Source organism: Hermetia illucens, chromosome 4 (genome assembly GCF_905115235.1).
Source record: "Hermetia illucens chromosome 4, iHerIll2.2.curated.20191125, whole genome shotgun sequence".
Taxonomy (NCBI): domain Eukaryota; kingdom Metazoa; phylum Arthropoda; class Insecta; order Diptera; family Stratiomyidae; genus Hermetia; species Hermetia illucens.
The window spans coordinates 14,161,262-14,181,722 of NC_051852.1; positions in this window are offsets into that span (position 1 = coordinate 14,161,262).

Sequence of the window (20,461 nt, forward strand, 5' to 3'; positions counted from 1 at the left end):
AGTAGACGATGCACGGCAGGGGAGGGTTGTCTTGCGATTTTTATCAATTGTCGGCCACTTTATATGCAATTAGGGTGATACGATAAGTTAAAACAGGAATTATGGAAAATACAAATTGTTCGGGCTGAATTTTGTACTTGAGTGCAGGAAATAGTCTCTTGAGATTTTGTGTTTAATTCATTTCACGGAGTTGTTAGCGCATTGGGGTAGAAGTCTTAGATACTTATAACTTTCCCATAAAGGGATTTGACGGCGGGAAATAGAAATATGGTGAAAGGTCTTTTGCGATTTTGCTTTTGAAGAAGGTTTTATTACGGATTTCCAAGTTCCCCCCGACGATGTTCCCCTGTGAATATATGCTGCTGGATGCTCCGGGTCCTCAGGTGGGCAGCCACATTCAGGACAAAGGAGAGAATCATCCAGCCTGAATTGGTGCAGATACTTCCTGTAAGCACGATGTCCTAAGAGGGATTGCGCCAGATGGTAGTTAATCTCACCGTGCCGTCGCTGGATCCATTCCTCAATACGGGGAATCAAAATATGCCTCCAGCGACCCCTCTGCGAGTCATCCCACCATTGCTGCCACTTTCCCAGCGACTCACACCTTGCCGCCTTTCGGTATTCTGTATCTTTTTCAGGTGGATTCGTCCTCCTTTTCTCGTACAGACACCATGTCTCACTTGCCAGAATGTCCGTCGAGATCGCTAGTTCTTCCTCCCAAACTGGTTCCGCAAATAATAGTGTGGAGCGAACTATTCGGGCCACAAGTAATCTAGAACTGTATCTTGGACCTCCAACGTTAGGCATCATCCAAGCTAATGATACGTTTATGTTTCCCACTTTCACATAGGCATAGTCCAGATGTCCCTTGAAATTGATTTTAGCGTCAATCATCACCCCTAGGTATTTGATAACCGGCTTCGAAGTGCTGACGTAGCCACCAATATGAATATTAACTGCATTCCTCTTCCGACGGCTAGTAATCATCACCCTTGGCACGGTAAGGGCAAGGACTTCTTTTTACATCACGTTCCACAAAAGAAGACCCAACACTGAGTCCTGTGGTACTCCTGCGGTGACAGTAGACTGCTTGGATGCCTCATCCGCAATGTACCAAAGTGTCTTCTTCGAAAGTTAACTTTTGACGAGCTAAATATTAGGTTGTTGCATATAAAATGGCCGATTTGGCAATCAAGTGAAGTTAGTTGCGATTTTACTGTATCAAACCACCACCAGTAGGCGCTGTTGGTGTCGGACAATGAAGTATAAATACTCCCACATTTAATCAAGGAATCATTTCAGTTTTGACCATCGTTGTGATAACAGTGAATAAAAAGGAAAAAAGGATGGAAAAGAGCCAAGAACGTATACTTTTTCTGTATGAGTTCAAACTCGGTCATAAGGCAGCGGAGGCGACCAGGAACATTAACAGCGCATTTGGAGCTGATACGGTTTATGGTTTGAAAAATTCCGTACGTAAACCTTCAAAGTGAGCCACGTGGACAGCTGCGTTTGCTAGTCGAATCCGACATACGTCAGTCTGTGAGAGACATTGCAGAGAACTAGGGCGTACACTATTCGACAGTTTCGCGGCACTTGCAACAACTTGGAAAGTCGAAAAAGCTCGACAAATGCCGCAAGCCCTTATGGAGCAAAACATAGCCCTTCGAATGGAAATTTGCAGTTCTTTACTCTCCCGCAGCAGAAACGATCCCTTTTTGCACAGAATAGTGACATGTAGAATGAAAAGCGGATATTATACGACAATCTTCGCTGATTAGCACAATGGCTAGATACTGATGAGCCACCAAAGCATATACCGAAACCGAGCCTCCATCCTAAGAAGACTGTGACGGTGACTGTTTGGTGGTCTACAGCTGGAGTTATCCACTATTCTTTCTTGGCGCCTGGAGAAACGATAAATGTACAGAAATACTGTGCCAAACTCGAAGAAATGCACCAAAAATTGAGTATTCAATGGGCGAGATTAGTCAAAAGAGATGATGTGATACTCCTTCACGACAGTGCACGACCTCATAAATCCAGAACAACGGTTCAAAAAGTGAAGGAATTGCAGTATGAGATTCTGCCTCATCCACCATATTCACCGGATCTTTCGCCAACCGACTACCACTTTTTTAAGCATTGGGATCATTTTTTGGCAGAATAACAATTGAGGAATGAAGAGGTCATCAAAATTGCCTTCGAAGAGTTTATCAACCCCTGAAAATTGAACTTCTACGAAACTGGCATACATGCTCTTTTATCTCGGTGGGAGAGGTGTTTTGAATCGACTGGCACCTACTTTGATTAGTTAAATAAATTTTTGTAAGCTTTACAGTCGTTTCAAATTTTAGTACCAAATCGGCCATATCATGTGCAACCTCATAATAACTAGGGACACCCCTTTTAGGCAGCTTTTTATCCACTCCCAGCTGGCGGAATTGAACGCATTTTTGACGTCCAACGTCACCACGGCACAGCATTTATTAGACGAAATCGTGTCTCAAGGCAGCTTCGAAACAACGTCTACCGCGTTGATCGTTGAGTTGGCTGGTCGAAATCCAAATTGTCACTCCGATAGCCCAACTCAATTCAATGATAGGGAGCAGTCTATTGTAGATGACCCTTTCGAACATCCTTCCTACTGTGTCGATGAGACAAATTGGGCGGTATGATGATGGATATCCAGGGTACTCATTCGTTAGTTTCTGCCTCTTCCACCGGTCTGGGAAAATTCCTTCTACCATGCATGCTTCAAATACGCTGATAAACCAGTCGGATCTGGTCTTAACTGCGAGTTTAAGAGCTCTATTGGGAACAGCATCCAGACTGGCTGCTTTGTTATCACCAATTCTCAAGTAAATTTGCACAAGTTCCGCCTCAGTTACCGCAGGTATAGTGTAGGCGTCCAATGCTTGCTTGTGTTTTTTGCGCTCCCCTTTATCCGGGGAGAAGAGCGCCATCATGATATCAAGAAGAAAATACGACCAGCTCAATTGTGATGTTCACCCTATCATCTTCTTCATAACCACCCTGTACGTTGTTCCCAAGAGGCTTTGGTCTGCCTCTGCGGAAAGTTCCTTGAAGCATTCTCGCTTGCTGGTCCATATAGTCTGCTTAAGCCTACCTCGAAGGTTCACATATACTTGCTGTTTCTCGTCGAAGTCCGGTTTTCCTCTAGATCTGCGGCAGATCCTTCTAGCTCGAAAACATGCAACCCGCAACTCCGCAATCTCTTTATTCCATCAATATTTTGACCGCCTTTGGTTTAACGCACGACTCGAAGATGACCTTCTTGCTGCAAATCAAAGCAGCAGTGGGCAAGGCTGCAGTCTCGGTCTTGAGTCGACTAATGTCGAATGTCAGAGGCTCTATATCTTCTAGGAGACGTCTTTCTATGGGAGCAACGCAGTCGGTTCTGCTCTACGTTGCGGAGATATAGGCTGATGCCCTTGACAAGGAGGTACGTCGTAAGAGCCTTGCTCAAGTGCAGGCATCTGCTTATGACACTGTCTCAGAACCGGCCGTGATGGTGATCGCGGGAGTGTTCCTCTTTACCCTCCTTGCCAAGGAGCATAAGGGTGAAAACTTAAAAGAAATGGTTGCCGGTGAAGAACATCAACGCACCCTTACCGAGTGGCGATTTGAGCCATGAGGGAAATGGACTGCGCGACTCATCGTAAATTTAGACCCGTGGCTGAACCGAACGCAGGGTGAGATCGGTTATTTCCTTACCCAACTTCAAAATGGGCATGGAGGTTTTCAGTTTTACCTGCACAAGATTGAGAAAGCGGAGGACGCTGAACACACCTTTTTCCCTTGCGAACGGCTTTCGTCAGCAACTTTATGCAGACACAGGGGTGCTCTCCACACACCACACTGCCGGTAAGATGCTGACGAGCCCTGGCAGCTGGAGTTGTGCTGCCTATTATGTTCAGACTCTTCTTGTTGCAAAGAAGATTAAACTCGACCGGCGGAGGGACCGGATGGCAAGTGGTTCCTTGAACTAACAACTCCTTTCCTCCTCCTGTCGTTGATGAAAGAGGTTGCCCAAGTTGAAGGCATCCAAAGCCGGCTAGCCCGAAGTAATGTGTCAAATGGTTCCAGACTAGTTTCCTAATGACAGGAAGGTGTTTAGTTGGCAGTCCGGTAGCGTACCGTTGCGGGAGTCCAACACTCTGTGCGTGAACGCATTCACCTATCCTACTCCCAATAAAAGGTGCCATCGATCTATCAGCACGAGTCCCATAATAACTTGGGCTGGAGATTTTCAATTGCCACTTGTCTTTGTGGTACCTTGTAGCTCCCTAGGTTTGTAACAGCGGCTTGTCCAGTTAGTGTGGGGCAGCTTTCTAGGTTTCTGTTGCTCGTGATTTTACCAAAAATTTTTGATTTTCTAAAGGAAACAAATGATTCCTTCATTGCTTCCACTAAATTTTCATAGAGAGGGCAAATCGTTAATCCAGCAGACTTGGTTCAGAACTTCATCAAATAAGACCTGGAATTCCTAATTTGACCCCTCTCCCTATCTTTATTCCGCATCGCTGCAAAAGAAATATCACCCACAAAATTGACGATAAAGCCAAGGAAATCGAGTAATGAACACTTGATTATTTATCGTACGATCGAGGACATACATACAGATACATTTGCAAACAATATAATTTATGTTTTTGGAACTAACGATAATCTCTCGTGACGCTTACAAGTCAATGTTAATCGATAAATAAGACCCAATCGAAGCAGTCAATGCGAATAAATATCTCCGCATTGCATAATGTAATTGCAATCGGATAGTTGTTGCCTCAGTCTCCAATTCGCCTTAGCTTCAAGCTGGAGTCACACTTTTTTGAATATCAATTGACGACATTATCGTCATCATGATCATGGTATCGTAAATACTTACAGGAGACAGACGCTAAAGTTAACGCTGCGTCAATATGTAACCGGGGATCTAACTAAGATTACAGCACGAGTTACCGTTCAAGTATCTTTAAATGTATCTTTCTTTGCTAACGGTGTGACTGCGTCTTTATCCTTTTCATTTAGTACATGGCTGGGTAATTACCCTGAACACCTCTGGAACCACCTACCCAAAGTGTAGGGTAGGCTCCTACTGTACCATATGACAGAGAGATAGTCATGCAAAGCGTAAAATAAGATTTCAGCCCCGCAAGGAGCACTGTACCATTCCGTGCTAACGGTGTGTAGCCTTGAAATTAGAGGTGCGATCTCCTTAGTATTCACCACAAGCCCCATTCCTCTTTCAAAGAACCAAAAAATTATGGAAACATCCACCCTGGAAGCAACATTTAGCGAGCCTACAGTCAAGTTTTTGCGGTGTATGTCGCCTCTCAGCTTTAGCTAAACCTCGATTATTACCTCAATAAACTCACTTGAGGTCTTGTCTTCATAAAGTTGTATTTTTTCACTGTAATCGATATACGGGCGAAGAATGCACAATGCAAAAAGCAGGCGCAAGTCTCCTACGAATCAGGGATCTGCTGGAATTCAAAGCTATTAACACCGATGTGGCGGTTGATTCCAAGCCCCAAGAGCAATTTTTATGATCCGGGTTCACTTAAAGGTTCTTTCTATGCAGATGGGTATTCTTCGCGTATCTATCTTTCCGTTTACTTCAGAATTTGAATGTGCTCCGTTGAAAAAAAGTGACATTACGACTCCACACTTTGGTATCCATATGGAATACGCTATAAACTCTCTTGGATGCGAACGACGTCAAGACCTTGACTGGTTAGTGTGCTGGAGTCCCTTGGATTTGATAATGTTCGTTAAATAGAGTCCAATTCATTTTGACGAACCAATTTACATCAATTCTGGGAGAAGTGGCGATGATGCATCGGTGGAGTGATGAATTATAAAAGCAGCCTTCGAAAGGGTTAAGTGTTAAATTGATGATGGTAAAAGACAAAGCACAAGTGGTCAATTTATCAGTTAAAGAATAGTAACAAATTGGTCTTTGGTGATTTGTGCTCTGTGCAATTGGATTTATTTTTCCCATTTATTTTCCGCTCCTTGGATAACTGATTCTTGCTTTTATCAATCAAAGACTTTCCAATAAGTTTTTTGGCCCCTTGGATATAGAGTTCTAGAGCGAAACCACGTACTTTTGGAAGGAAAGAAAATCTCTCCACTTTCGCCGTTATCCCTTCCTTTTTCATTCATTCATTCACCTACGTTACCCTCATTTTTAATTTCAATACAAACTCCATCTCCATTACAACTACCCTCGTCGAAAAAAAGTACTTCTCATTCCAATTCATGAAATATGCGCGACATGGAGCGTTATGGGAAATCCTTCGCAATATTGACCCCCTCCCCTACTCCTAGATGCCTAAAATCAGGTGTTGAGTATACTCCCAGGTGCATTTACCCACTTTGAACTAGTGCTGAACGTTCTCCCAGTAAATATATGGAGGTTTCATCACCCTCCACGGTCCGCCAGTACTCCTGTGGCGGTACATCGGAGGCACGAACCATGACTGCATTACCATGGTGAATTTGCCTCCGCACACCTTTCGTTCACTTAGGTGACATTCGGCTCGTGATACGCTGCGCAAACATTTCAGAGATTCACTGTGAAGGATCTGCGAAGGTTCTTGGGCATGTTAAACTTCTATCTTCGTTTCCTGCCCAAGGCCGCTTATCACCAAGCGATTCTAAACGCTTACTTTTCTGGACCCAAAACCAAGGACTCCCGCGAGGTTGCGTGGTCTACTGAGACCGTCCAGGCTTTTGAAACGGTCAAACAACAGTTTGTTGATGCTACACTACTGCCATTTCCTCAGCTAGATTTACCCCTAGCTGCGTTCATCGATGTATCAGACACAGCAGTAGGCGCTGCTCTTGACAAATGGGTGACTGAAACCTGGCAATCGTTGAGCTTCTTTTCGAAACAACTCAACCCATCTCAACACAACTACACCGCCTACAATCGTCAGCTACTCGCTGCGTACTTCTTGAGGGCAGGCCGTTCACTGTGTTCACGGACCACAAGCCCCTTACTTTCGCGCTTAAACAGACGCTCGACAAAGCGTCTCCTCGCCAACTTCGGCAACTGATTTTCATCAGCCAAAGTACTTCCGAAATCCAACACGTGTCTGGAAAAGACAACGTCGTTGCGGACGCTTTGTCTCGAGTCTCCGAGTTCACAGTCCCCGCCGTGACGACGAGAGGTTCAGAGCCTGAAGGCAAATTCTAAGTACAAGTTTAAGGAGTTTCCCATCTTCAGATTAGCTCAGACAAGGGACCTAGGTCATTTATTCCAGCCAATTTTTACAAGGAAGTATTTCACGCAGTACACGATCTTGCGCACCCATGCATCAGGACGACGAACCGGTTAGTCACTGGAAAATGCTTCCGGTCGTCCATGAATAAGAACGTAAACTATTGGACCAGACAGTGCATCGTGTGCCAGAAATATAAAATTAGCAAGCACGTAAAAAAGGAAGTAGGCGTATTCCCTCATTCCACCAGGCGCATCCTCATCATCCACCTCGACATAATTCGCCCTTTGCGAGACTCGCACGGATACAAATATTGCCTCACAATCATCGACAGGTTTACGCGGTGGCCTGAAGCGATACCTCTGACTGACATTATGGCACAATCATGTGCCGAAACCCTCTGTCGAAAGTGGATCCCGCGCTTTGGTGTACCAGCCGTAATCATCAGGGCCCAGGGAATGCAGTTTGAGTCTACTTTTTTGGGAGTTAGGCAAGCTCCTTGATTTCAAACATCACAGGAGCACTGCATACCATCCACAGTCGAATCGGAGGCTGTAACGTTGGCAACGGACACTAAACACCGTCTTGGTGGCTTCCGACACTCCGCCGTGAACGCAGTCCTTGCCTCTCGTCCCCTCGTCGGCCTTCCCACAGCTCACCAAGGGGAATCTGCTATCCTCCGCCGACCCTGTGTTGGATAGCAGAGCAGGGTTAAACGACTCCCCCCCCCCCCCCCTACCTCGAGACATGCTCAAAGGTCCTCATTAGGGTGGACGTTCCTCGGAGGCCGCTGCACCCAACACACGAGAGTCCTGGAGCGACGGAAAGACTCCTTCAAGTTCGCAAGGCAAGGTATAGTACCTTTAATCAATCCTTTTTTTCCCTTAATTTTCGCGTCTCCACAAAATGTCTGCTACATACAGAAGCGTTTCTGTTCTTTTCCTGACCAGCTCAATCGTTGCCCCATTGCCTTTTAAACCGATATAGCTTAGAACCCAGAGTATCCCGTCCCTATTGTGCGAGCCAAACGTATTTAATTGATCGGATCGAAGTGTCTTGATAAACGCCTAGATGTCGGCTCATGATCATCATCAATGGCACAACAAGCGGTAATAGGTCAAGACCTGCCTTAGTAAGGATCTCCAAACATCTTGGTTTTGCCTGGAGGTCTACCAGTTTGTTATCCCTAAAAGTTGTCTGGCGTCCGGGCTTACATCATCGTTCCATTTCAAGCATGATCTTCCACGTTTTCTTTGCTTACCGTTGATATTGACCTTATGGACTTTCTGGGCTGGATGATTCTCAACCATATGAATTAAGTGCTGTACTCGACAGTATACCAGAAAGTAGTTGCTGGTTTAAATCGTAAGCCACTACCACGGTCTCGGTGTTCATCTCAATTACACTCCCAGACATTCTGAAGATTGTGCTTTTTGTCAGCACCTATAGGTAAAGGCGGAGAGGAATCAATCTCAGAAAGACATCCAGGGATGTCGTTGGCTATATTCTTATCGTCCCGGCGATACACAAGCTAGTCTTGAAAGTGTCTGCAACTACCTAGCAGCTGCGGTGAGTTCGGTTCTATCTCCCCAGATTACCACAGGTACTGTTTGGCATTACTATTGCAGGGTATTTTCAAGTAGTCTTTTGTGGGTGCATTCCCAATTCTTTCCTGCTAGCAGGTCTACTTATCAGAACCCTTACAGCTTTCCGGCATATGTTCCCAGCATGCGTCTTCAAAAGTAGTTTGTGGTCTAGAGTAAATTTAAAATATTTGACCCCTGTTCTTCCTTTAATATCCCTACCAAAGTGGCCTGTCTAATTAAGGTATACTTTTTTCCGTGATTTCTCGTAGGACCAAGATATAGACACGTACTTTACAAAACCGACCTACAAAGAAAAAAAAATGCAAATGCCAGGTGCATCATCCAAGGATAAGGTACTGGAAAACAGTCGCCATAAAACCTGAGACCTACTTTCTTCGAACTGGATGCAACAAGTACTCACCATATACTTTTGCCCCCAGAACCGTTTGACACCGCAAGTCCCCCAAGGAACAAGAACCAACAAGAATACCAGCTATGGGGATACAGTGAGAGAGAGTCATTATTAGAAGCCCATCACTATAAGGAAACTAGTGCTGGATAAAAAGAACCTGACTGAGGTTACGATTGCAAAGGAACATGTTAAAAATGTAATTAGATTAACCAAATTATTTGGTAATCAAGCAAGAGAAACACTAGACGAACAGCCAGCCTTTCATACCCCACATAAATAGAGAGTGGTGATGGCAAGCACTGAAAAGGCGTATTACAGATTGCAGTTTAAAGTCAAAAACGCAAAAGTCAAAATGCTCCGCCCATCAATGCCGCCAACGAGCGAAGGGGATCTGATGACCCCGCTATGTAAGCAAATCATGCTGAGGGTAGCGAAGATAAATCTGCTGCTCTTTAAATGTGGCTAACTTGCTGGTCTTCACTAATAAAAGAACGCTAAATCGGCTCTAAAACATTATTACAAGAGGCACAGATCGGGGCAAGTCTATAGCATATATTCTCTCGAGGAGAATCCTGCACATCTTTCTGTGTGTAGACCCTCATTTTAACGACCCAACCGAGAAACATTTATATAGCTGAAAATCGGTAGCAAAAGTGAAGGCTTCCTAAGAACAGCACGAATATCAAGATGTCCAGTCTCCTGTGGTCTCCGCCATAGTGAACTGACAAATCCAGTTAGAGGAAGGAACTACGAAGGCAATGGCTGTAAAATGTGTCAGCAAAGGAGCCCTTCCACGACTTCCACAGAAAATAAAATTCCTAACAAGAATTCCTCTAGCAGGGTTTGGCCCTCCTGTCCCAACCTTGTTTGCCCCAAATATTTCACCCAAACTTTTATCAGAAGACGTGGATGCGCCTTTGAATACCGACGAAACCGCTACTTTTGATGAACAAATCTGTTTAAAAATTTAACATATTCAGGACACCACTATCGAGAGGGGGATGGAAGATACCCCCCTGGTGGTCTGGAAGCCAGCAATTAGGCAATTCCAATCATACAGCTTTTCGGTATTACTTTAAACAAGAGAAACGGTGGAGGGAAAATAAGGATCTCAGGATGAAATTGGATAAAATTCTTAAACACCTTAACTTGAGACACATGAAAATGATGAATTACAAGCGGATACTACGGCGATTCCTACTACATACCCTATTTAAGTGTAATACAGCAAATGCCTACAACAAATAACCTCGAGTCCAACTTCGAATGTTGTCAGCCTAAACCAAATCATCCATGTTGACCCCAAGTTTCAGAGATGTATTTTTGATTTTAGAACAAAGGTGCAGAAATTCGAATGGATTTCCTCTAAGGATAAATTACAAAAAAGTACGGTCAAATCCTTTGATGACCAGAAGATTAGCTGAGACTTAGAATCTTATGGCTGGCTAATGCCGAAGAACCCGTTTACCAAACGCGTTTTACATGGGTGACCTTCTGTAAAGAGCAATCGATCTGGAGAAGGCGAACTTTTACGCCTTCTTCGGGCAGTCACTGAGACTTTAGTCGAAAAAGTTTCCCTTGACAAGCACGTAGATAAACCACATCATAGATTCGCATAATGAGGTACAAAGAGCAGATGCTAGTCTAAAAATATTGGGAACTCATTTCAATCCTCAAGAATATTATTTCCTCTATCAAATCAACCCGTTTAAAATTGGGGAATATGCCAATATGACCCCTTAAGTGCCTGGCAACCTATCTTACTGAAACTCAGGATGTAGATCTAAATTCAAACTTCCTCAGTGAACTAGTAGGAATACCAACGCGGAAAGAAACTAGAGTTCATTGGGTTTAACGATGCATATGGTCAAAGACACACCACTGTCGTTTATAGTTGAGTAAGAACGGAGTCATGGTGCAATATTCATTTGTTAGCAGCTGGCAGATGAGTGACTCCCCTTAAAAATCGAGTTTTGCGTCCCTACCAAAATTTTGTCAGGACGTTCGAAAAAATCTTGGAACTATTCCCACTCAATTGTATCTGGACTTTCTAAAAAGGAGCCTCCCAGTTGAGGCACATCATTGGAAGGACCCTCGACCCATTTCTGGAGCATGGTGGTCTGATCTTTCGGCCCGGGGGAGGAATTTTGGATCGGCTTTACTTGCCATTTGCTCAAAAGGATCCCACTATTCTTCTAAAGTCACCTGGTAGAGTTACTCGTTCGTCACCTTCAAAACAAGCCTATTGAGGACTACAGGACAGGATTCATAACGAACCTTATTAATAAGAAGCACTTTATCTCTGCATTTCAGTGAAAGCAAAAACCACTTTCCCCAAAATGATGGACCTCCAAGCTAATCAGATTAGCACCGGACTGTGACAACCAGATGACTCAGAAAGCAATTATTCGATTCCATATCCTTCCTAGCGCAAGTCACTTTGGGAGGTTGTTTAAATCAGTAGTGGGCAGTCTGAAGCGATCCACCATCGGTACCTCATTTCTCATATTAAGAGTTTCACACGCCTGTATGTGCTAAGGAAGGTCATTTTAAGCAGGCGACCTATGTATCCGGTAGTTGACATTAGTCACGATTTTCAGGTGTTAACTGATTTGCCAAGGGCATAATGCGGTGATTACAAAGACAGGAATTGCAAAGGAAACTTTGGCAGATAGCCCCAGGTTATCTGATTAATATCACGGAGCTTTGCTCGTATCTCATGAATTAGAAAGCTGCGTGGGTACTCGAGATGTATCCTGATCCCAAAGGAATTGTCAAATAAGGTAAGGTAAGGAAAACTTACTCCGAGCTATGCATTAGCTGGTACCTCTATTTCAGGACGATGGGAAGGAAATAAATTCACTGGGATTAAAGACCGTACCAAATTGTCTCCGACCTGATGCATCCAAGCGCGTCATCGACTACTTCGCCGTGTTTCGAAGCCACGTCCCGTCCTTACCTTCCTTCCACCAGGAGAAAAGCAAAGAAGCAAGGAGGGATACCAGTGATGAATACCAGGTGCAATACCAGGTAGTACCAGTATTGCCTCTGGGCCAATTGAGCCGGTGTTGGAAACTAAAGTAATAGAGCTGGGGAAAGTTCAAATAAAGACACAATTAGGGTTCATTCGTAGACCGTTTGCACTAAATTTCCTGCCTGCATCTGTCAATACCGTCGGTTATGTCTCATTCTGACGTAAAATGCTTGTAATTTCAACTGATCTGCATCTACAAGATTTCATTTTCTTCTTCACTGAAATCAAGATCAAGATGACTAGCCGATCCAAAACCTCGCTCACAAAGTTTCACAATAGTATTTCCCAGATTAGCATCAAAAATCTAGGGATGAGCCAACAACAAAGTAGGCCAACATACATCTGAGTTACATGCTTTACTTGCACATGCTGCTGGCTTACCTGACTTTGGTTAAAGAAGTTTAGAAGTAGTGCCAAAGAGCATTAAAGCAACAATTCTGGCTTCTTATAAAGTAATAAAAGTTAAAAAAGAATGGTAAATACGTAGCAGAGGTTCACAACAATCTGGAAGAAGACCTTGATGTTAATTAATCGTGAGAGCGATTTTTTCAGCGATAATGCGCTGACTTAGTGGCTTAGATTGTTGTCTAGTCCGTATGGTGCCTGACTTAGCCAGTTCTAATGTATCTTTATAATAATTTAGGAGAACAGGTTTTATGATGCCTTTTGAAAATGAATCCACAATGACTTTCGGTTTTATTAATGGGTAAACAGTTTTTTTGCCCCTCGCAGTCTCCATCTTCATCTTGGCCTCTTCGTCTGACTCTAAAGTGCTTTTATTATGCTTGTTTATGCGAAACGACTCAAACAATCTGATTTCTGGTTTTTTTTCCGTCTTCTTCAATGTTCTAATTACAGGTTGGTTGGATTCGCTCTTCTAGCAGGCACTTGGGTGAGTTCTCAGGTGCGCAGGTATGTGTTGGACAATACCATAGGTTCCATGGAAAGTTCAAACCGATTCTGAGACCACTCTCGGTTTCTTTGATTTCGCTGTGAGTTAGTTTCAAGTTCCTTTGTTAGTCAACCTGATCATTTCCTGGGTGAGCTGGGTTAGCTGGGTGTAACGATGATGCTTGTCCTTGAGCTTGCTTAATTTCATTGAGTATTGTACGTTGATTGAAGTGATTGAATGGCAGAGTCAAGATTGACTAATTCATTCATGCGGCTTTCAAGATTAGTTACGCTATTCAAGACGAATAAATACACAAGATGCGTTAATGAGTTAAAGTTCGTTTAATTTTCCTTCATTGTTGAGGTGTTCGTTTACTTTGTAAATTGGGAGAAGAGAGGCTTTTATTTGAGTTTTTTTTTTCTTTGAGGAAATTGATTCAAGTGCTACGAACAATGGGTGTAATCTTATCTAGGGAATTGGTCTTGATAATGGGTGAATTGTTCATTAATACTTTTTCGAAATAAGTATGAACAAAAGTAATGCCCATTAAGTTGGCTTATTAAACGCAATAGCAATTTGGTGTCAGGGTTAGATAAATAAGTAATGTAAGGTAACTAACCTCGAAAAGTTGCAATTTTTGTAAAGTATCTTTATAATTGGTTCAACGAGTTAAACCAGTGCGCAGTCGCTACTTACTATTATCCATAAGAATTAAATAAAATAGTCAACATTTTTCCCATTATGATTCGAAGTTGCAGGTCAAAGCGGAAACAACACCTCTTGCTTGTAAATTGTAACACTTGCTTCAAAACGATAGGATATAGCTCCCAAAATATATAGTAATGTAACCTGCCACCATATAGGTGCCAGCTTCATGATTTTCATGAGTAGTTTCATGAGTAGTTTTTGAGAATGGCCTCGTTAAATTTTCAACCCCCGCACTCTCTCCTTCACAATTAATTATCAACACTAATACTGGCTTCGAAAGGCACTAATCGAGATCTTTCATTTGACACCCCACATGACTATATCCGGCGAAAAAAAGCTATACCCTCTTTGGCATGTAGTAGCTTAAAATCAACGTGGAACGATGTTACTCACTGCATGTGGTTGACAGTTCCAATCTTCCATTAAATTTCGTGCCAATCGCTGCAACCATTTCTAAGAAACGTGCATATGACAGATAGAGGGAAGATATTGGCGTGAAGCTCCCAACACCAAAAAAGTACATAACCTCAAAGGAACCAACAGCAGAACTAACTTTCTTACGCCGAGATTCTTTTGTAGATCAAAAGATATCCGACGCTAAGTGACCCACGTGACAATGTCACAAAGATTAGAAGAACCCAGAAAGGAGGGTTTGTCCTGGAGATCCGGAAGACACAGGACAAAAGACGCTCAACTGCTGGAGGTTCCGATGAGGGACTTGACTCACGAGATAGCTGTGGACTGCAGAGACTCCCACGAAATTACGAATAAGCAGGGCATATGGAGGAAATTGGTGCGGCATTTTCAAATTCCATATGGAAGACTACACACAAAAAAAAAACTTGCAAAAAGCAACCGGCGACACCAGTTTGCCAGCTGTTGAGTCAAACGAGTTGCTGGAAGCATGGGTATCGGATGGGTTTTCTGTAGGATTCGAGAAAAATATCTTCTCCTATCTATTTTAGATGTTCGGAGGACGGTCAGATTACCAGATCTTGTACAAACGAGCGCGATAGATCTGATCGATGCAGGCAGTGTGGTGAAAAAGTCACCTGGTAAGGGAATGGGAGAAAGACATTAAAAATTATACAAATATGCAGGCTTTGATGACAAGGACCATCCCGCAGGGAGCAGAAAATACCCACTAATTAGGAAGGATCAAAAAGCAAGGAGCAAATGAGAAAAGTTGACTGACGGTTTCACCCAGAGCAGAGGCAACTCATCAAAAGCTGCCTCACCTCAAATGAGGGTTATTCAGATCAACCTCAACCCCAGCAAAGCCATTTGGGCCAGTCAGTCCAAAATCTCAATGTGAACATGGCGGTTATTTGTGAACCAATCAGAAGAAAAGGCAATGCGATAAGGGCCACCGACCGAAGCGTACAACGCAGAATTGGGAAGTATCTATACCTTCCGCAAAGGAAGTTATATTGTTCAGTTTAATGGAAAGCAGGAGAATGAAGTATCCGAAAGAAGTAAAGTCATGTTGGATAACCCAGTACAGGTTAAAGATGTGTGGCACAGAAGTATTCGCTAAGATACTTAAGGAAAGTTCCACGCCTACAGATACAGCAAAAGAAAAATCTGAGCAAATTGTCAGAAACGTGGTCACAGTTTGTCGTGTCACGACACGCCCACCGATTACCGAAATAGAAGGTAGGTAGGTAGGTAGGTAGAATAACCAAATCAGGCAACTACATGCCAAATGTCTTCAAGCAAGAAAAAATTATCAACTCACCAATGATGAGCAGGAAACTGCGCAGAGAAAGGCGAGGTACGAAGCTTGCCGGAAAGAACTACGGAAGGCAACCCGTAAAAGCAAGCAGAATTCTTTCGTGAAACTGTGTGAAGAGGTCGACATCAACCTGTGGGGAAAAGCCTATAGAGCGCTAATGGAGAAGGGAAGCAGGGCGCCGTAGATCAGGTGACCAGTTTTATTGCGAAAAATAGTAACCACTCTGTTTCCACAGCAAAACAAATGTACTATTGCGTTAGAAAGAAAGTATCCTCAAAGGATATTCCAACTGTAACAAAGCTTACCATTGATTACGAAAGGGACTAAAACAGTACCCGGGTTGGACGGAATACCAAACATAGCTTTCAAGGCGGCAATGAAACTAAGGTCGAAGTGATTAATTTCCACTATTAATAGCTCTTTAGAGGAAGACATCCTCATGCCTCAGTGGAAAAGCAGAGGAAGTAGTATGTCCACACGGTAGTACGGTTTTCGTACCAATCGATCAATAGCCAATGCTATCAACGCAGTGGTCAATTTAGCAGAGGAAGCAATTGCAGGTTATCACCCTCTATTTAAGGAATGCTTTCAATTCAGCGTATTGGCAGCATATTATAAGACCTCTAAGCCAACTAAATATACCGATGTATATTCAGATAATCATCAGAGATTATTTCGTGGATAGAAAGCTTCTCTATGATACTGACGAAGGCCCAGTTGAATATTTGATAACCAGTGGAGCGCCTCAATGATCGGTGCTGAGCCCAATACTTTGAAATGTCAGATATAACCATGCGTTACGCATCAAACTCCCGCGACAAGCTACAATTATTGGATATGCTGATGACATGGCAATTTTGATAATAAAGGATAAGGATATTGTCTAGGCATGTGAGGCATCGGTCAAGCTGATCAAGGAATGGCCCGTATCAAATTGTTTAGAGTTGGCAAAACATACTGCTGAGGCTATATTAGTGAGCAGTCGTAAGTTGAGAAAAATCCTAAACTTTCGTGAGGGATAGCATGTAATAACGTCCAATCGGTTCACCAAGTATGTCGGTGTAACGCTATATCTATGTACATTCAAGGAACACTTGACCCGCGCTAGCCAGAAAGCAATGCAAATTGTAGCTATTCTAGCTGGTATTATGCCCAATATTAGAGAATTCTAACCTCCGAAGAGGCTGTTGCTAAGCAGAGTGTGCTAATCCATTATGCTGCACGCAGCATCAGTTTGGAAGATGGCCCTTAGTGTTTTGGCAGACCGGAGGAAGTTATGGGCAGTATATCGTTTAAACATGTTGGGAGTCGCTAGCGCTTTTCAATCAACGAAAGATGAGACAACTTTCGCAATTGCAGGAATGGTACCCATTCATGTTTTGGCTGACTAGATGCAAAGACCGTACCACTGCCAATGCCACAATGCCAAAGAGCGGCGCCGAGATTACAGCATGCATATAATTTGAGTATGGCGAAAACGTTGAGATAATTCTCCCAAAAGGAAGCTGGCTTGCAGCTTTAGCTAGGCGCAGCCCCAGGGGTATTCACAATCAGTTGACTATACAGGAGGAGTATGGAATGATTCCAGATATCTGCAATAACGAGCCACCGGCTTCGTGTTGCTTGGGTTGCGCATAGAATATCTAGATGACTGGCTGAACCTAATCTGCACTTTGATGTTCCCACTATTGACCCTCTCCTCACTGCAGCACAGAGAGCAGCTGGACTTTGCTTTGCTCGAGAACATTCTGCCTGGACTGAGGCCGTTCTCTTTCGATGAGTGTAGTATTGCACTTTATGCTTCAGATGGTCGACCTAGATTCTGGCGATCAAAAAAATAACATTTCGCTCAGTGCAATGTTATGGGTACAGTGCAGTTCGAAGGAGGGTCTCTAATCGTGTGAGTGCATCCCTCAACGCACAAACAAACACAAAAGGGACTACATCCTCGAATAGTATGTGGTCCCTTTTACGCCATTCATAAACCCTGAAATACATAACAGAACATTTCGAAAGCTTGATTGACAGAGAGCAGACTGATTTCCGCTCCCGATCCCGCCCCTGGATTGACCACATCATGATATGAATCATTTTGGAAGAGTTTAATGAGTTTAGATCTTCACTTCACATGCTCTCCATCGCTTTGAAGAAGCGAGCGCGAACAGGAAATGTATCTGGTGTGTTCTACGAGAAGCACGGACAGCTTTCTAGTGAAGTGACTATTATCAGTGCGAGATATGATGGTGCAAAATGCCCCATGCTGCACCGAGATAAAATCTCAGAAGAATTTGACGTCCAAAGCGAAGTTCGAAATTGTTGAATCTTGCCACAGAAAGCATTTCTTCTTTTTATCGACTATGCTGATGACAACTGTTTGGTCTCTCACCAGGTTATAGATCCTGACCAAATGGCTCCAGGTTTAGAAAGAGAGACAACTAGAATCGGATTCAAGATAAACACCAACAAAGTCAAGGTTTTCAGCCAACCGTGAGGGAAGACTCTTGGACGGAATTTTCTAGTAAGGCTCTGGAGTTGCTAGGCAAAATGCACTTCTCTGTCAGGGAGGAGGACTTTGAGTCAGAATCTCACTTAGAGTTGATGCAGCTTCAGCCATTTTAGAATATCGTATGGGTAACCACCTTACCTTATACGTCTCCGGGCCTAGACGGTATAGTGCAGGTTATGCTTCAGAAATAGCAGGAAAGGTTGTTTCGTGGTTTATAAAAATTTACCGGAGCTATATTTGGCTCAGATATGTACCGTACCGCTGGAAATTCTGGATTTGAAGTTAAATTCAAGACTAAACATAGAACTAAAACTTAAGGCCTGTATAGCCTTGTACGCCTGCAAGACGGCGGAGGAGGAGATTGGTTTTCCGACCAGGGCTTGGTGGAAGACCAGTGATATTTTGCGAGGTTACGATACATTATTTTTATTGATGAGTAGACTATGAAGGTCGCTATCACTGACAGCGGCTATGTGTGTTTCATTGAGGTCGGTGGTCTAAAATTTTGTTTATCGAGACTGAATCTGAATAAAACAGCATTTTTGACATTCGACTCCAATAAAACAAGACTACCACTGGGAGTGGTAAAGATCTACCTACAACTGAGCAATTTAAACATCACGGATCAATGTTATCAGCCAATGGTGAATTAATTGCGTTATTAAATTCCTTCACGGATCAATGCATCTTGGATGAACTGACATTTCATAACTGGCGTTCTATGCGATCGACGTGTCAACGAACATCTCAAATCCAAAATTTACCGCATTGCTGTTCACCCTACCCCCACCTACGTTTCTGAGCACTTTCCGACTATAAGAGACAATGGACGATACTTCGCGGTAATGGAAACAAAGATATTGCGTTGGATCAGTGACGGAACATACCATCAACATCAAAGTCAATGGGGAACCACACCAAAAGGCTGGCCGAAACAAAGATAACTTGATACGCTAGTTGGTGATTTGAGAGCTCCTCAACTCAATCAAATCGTAACTTTGACCGAGCATAATGGCACAACCGATTGAGATGAGTCAACCCCGCTTCTGAGCGGGATAAAGGCTGAAAAAGAAGACGGATGGTCAGTGGAGACAAAGTCGAAGCATTCTCGAATACACACAGTGTAGCCGAGTCGAATGAGTCTTCCAGGACACGCCAATGTATTGAATTGGACAATGATGTAACACGCCATTCGAAGTTAGGATATCCGTGACTTTGCACCGATTGTACGAAATTTCAGAGAGAAGTGTCTTCGATAGTATGGACATGCATTATAATTCGAGCTGACGAGAACTCACTTGCCAACATAAGTCTCAACATCGAGCTCGATGGAAAACAACCAAAAGCCCAGCCGAAACAAGGATGACTTGATACGCAAGATGATGTTTTGAGAGCCTCTTGACTCCATCAGATCAGGTCTTTGATTGAGCAGAATCGTGCATCAAGACGATCCAACTCCGCTTTTGAACAGGACAACGGCTGAAAAAGAGGTCAGGAGCCAAAGTATTCTTGGATACATGCAATGTAGATGAAGCATCAACAAATAATCTTCACAATCATCTGAAGGGCGTTATCATTGATACGGCATCAAACATACTCGGCCCCAGCCGCAAAAAGAGTCGGAACGGCTGGTTCGACGATGAATGAAAGCTAGCAACGGAACGGAAGAATGCTGGATACCGAGTAATGTTGCATATTCAAAGAACGCGGCCGCGCGTAGAGATTGACCACGAACTCTGTCGAGCGGAGAAACGACTTCACAGACGGAAGAAGGAAGCCTGCGAGAACCAAAAGGTCTGCGAACTCGAAAAGTACAGAGAGCAACTGTGCAGAAGTTTTACCGACAAGTCAGCAGGATGAAGCCTTATACACCCCAATACTCATCCTAACGAGACAAAGAAGGAAATCTGATTGCCGACAGGATGAGTATATTGGAGCGATGCGTTGGGTATTTTAATGAACTGCTTAACAACCAAAATATCAGCGAGTTGGAGGTCCCGCCAATTGAAGACGACGGACAAATACTGCCACCATCATGCATAGAAGAAACAATCGGTACAATCCCCTGGCCTAAAAACCATAAACCGTCAGGAGCCGATGGAATTACTGTCGAATTGTTTGAATATGGAGGCGACCAATTACACCAAGTGGTTCACCAACTGATTCATAATGTGTGGAACAGCGAATCAATGCATGACGATTGGCAACGAAAAGGGAGATATGGAATGGAATATGGACGTCAGTTGCACCATCTGTTCATCGACTTTAAGGCCGCCTATGACAGCATAGTCAGGATAAAACCGTACACGGCAATGAGAGACTTCGATCCGTGATGCCG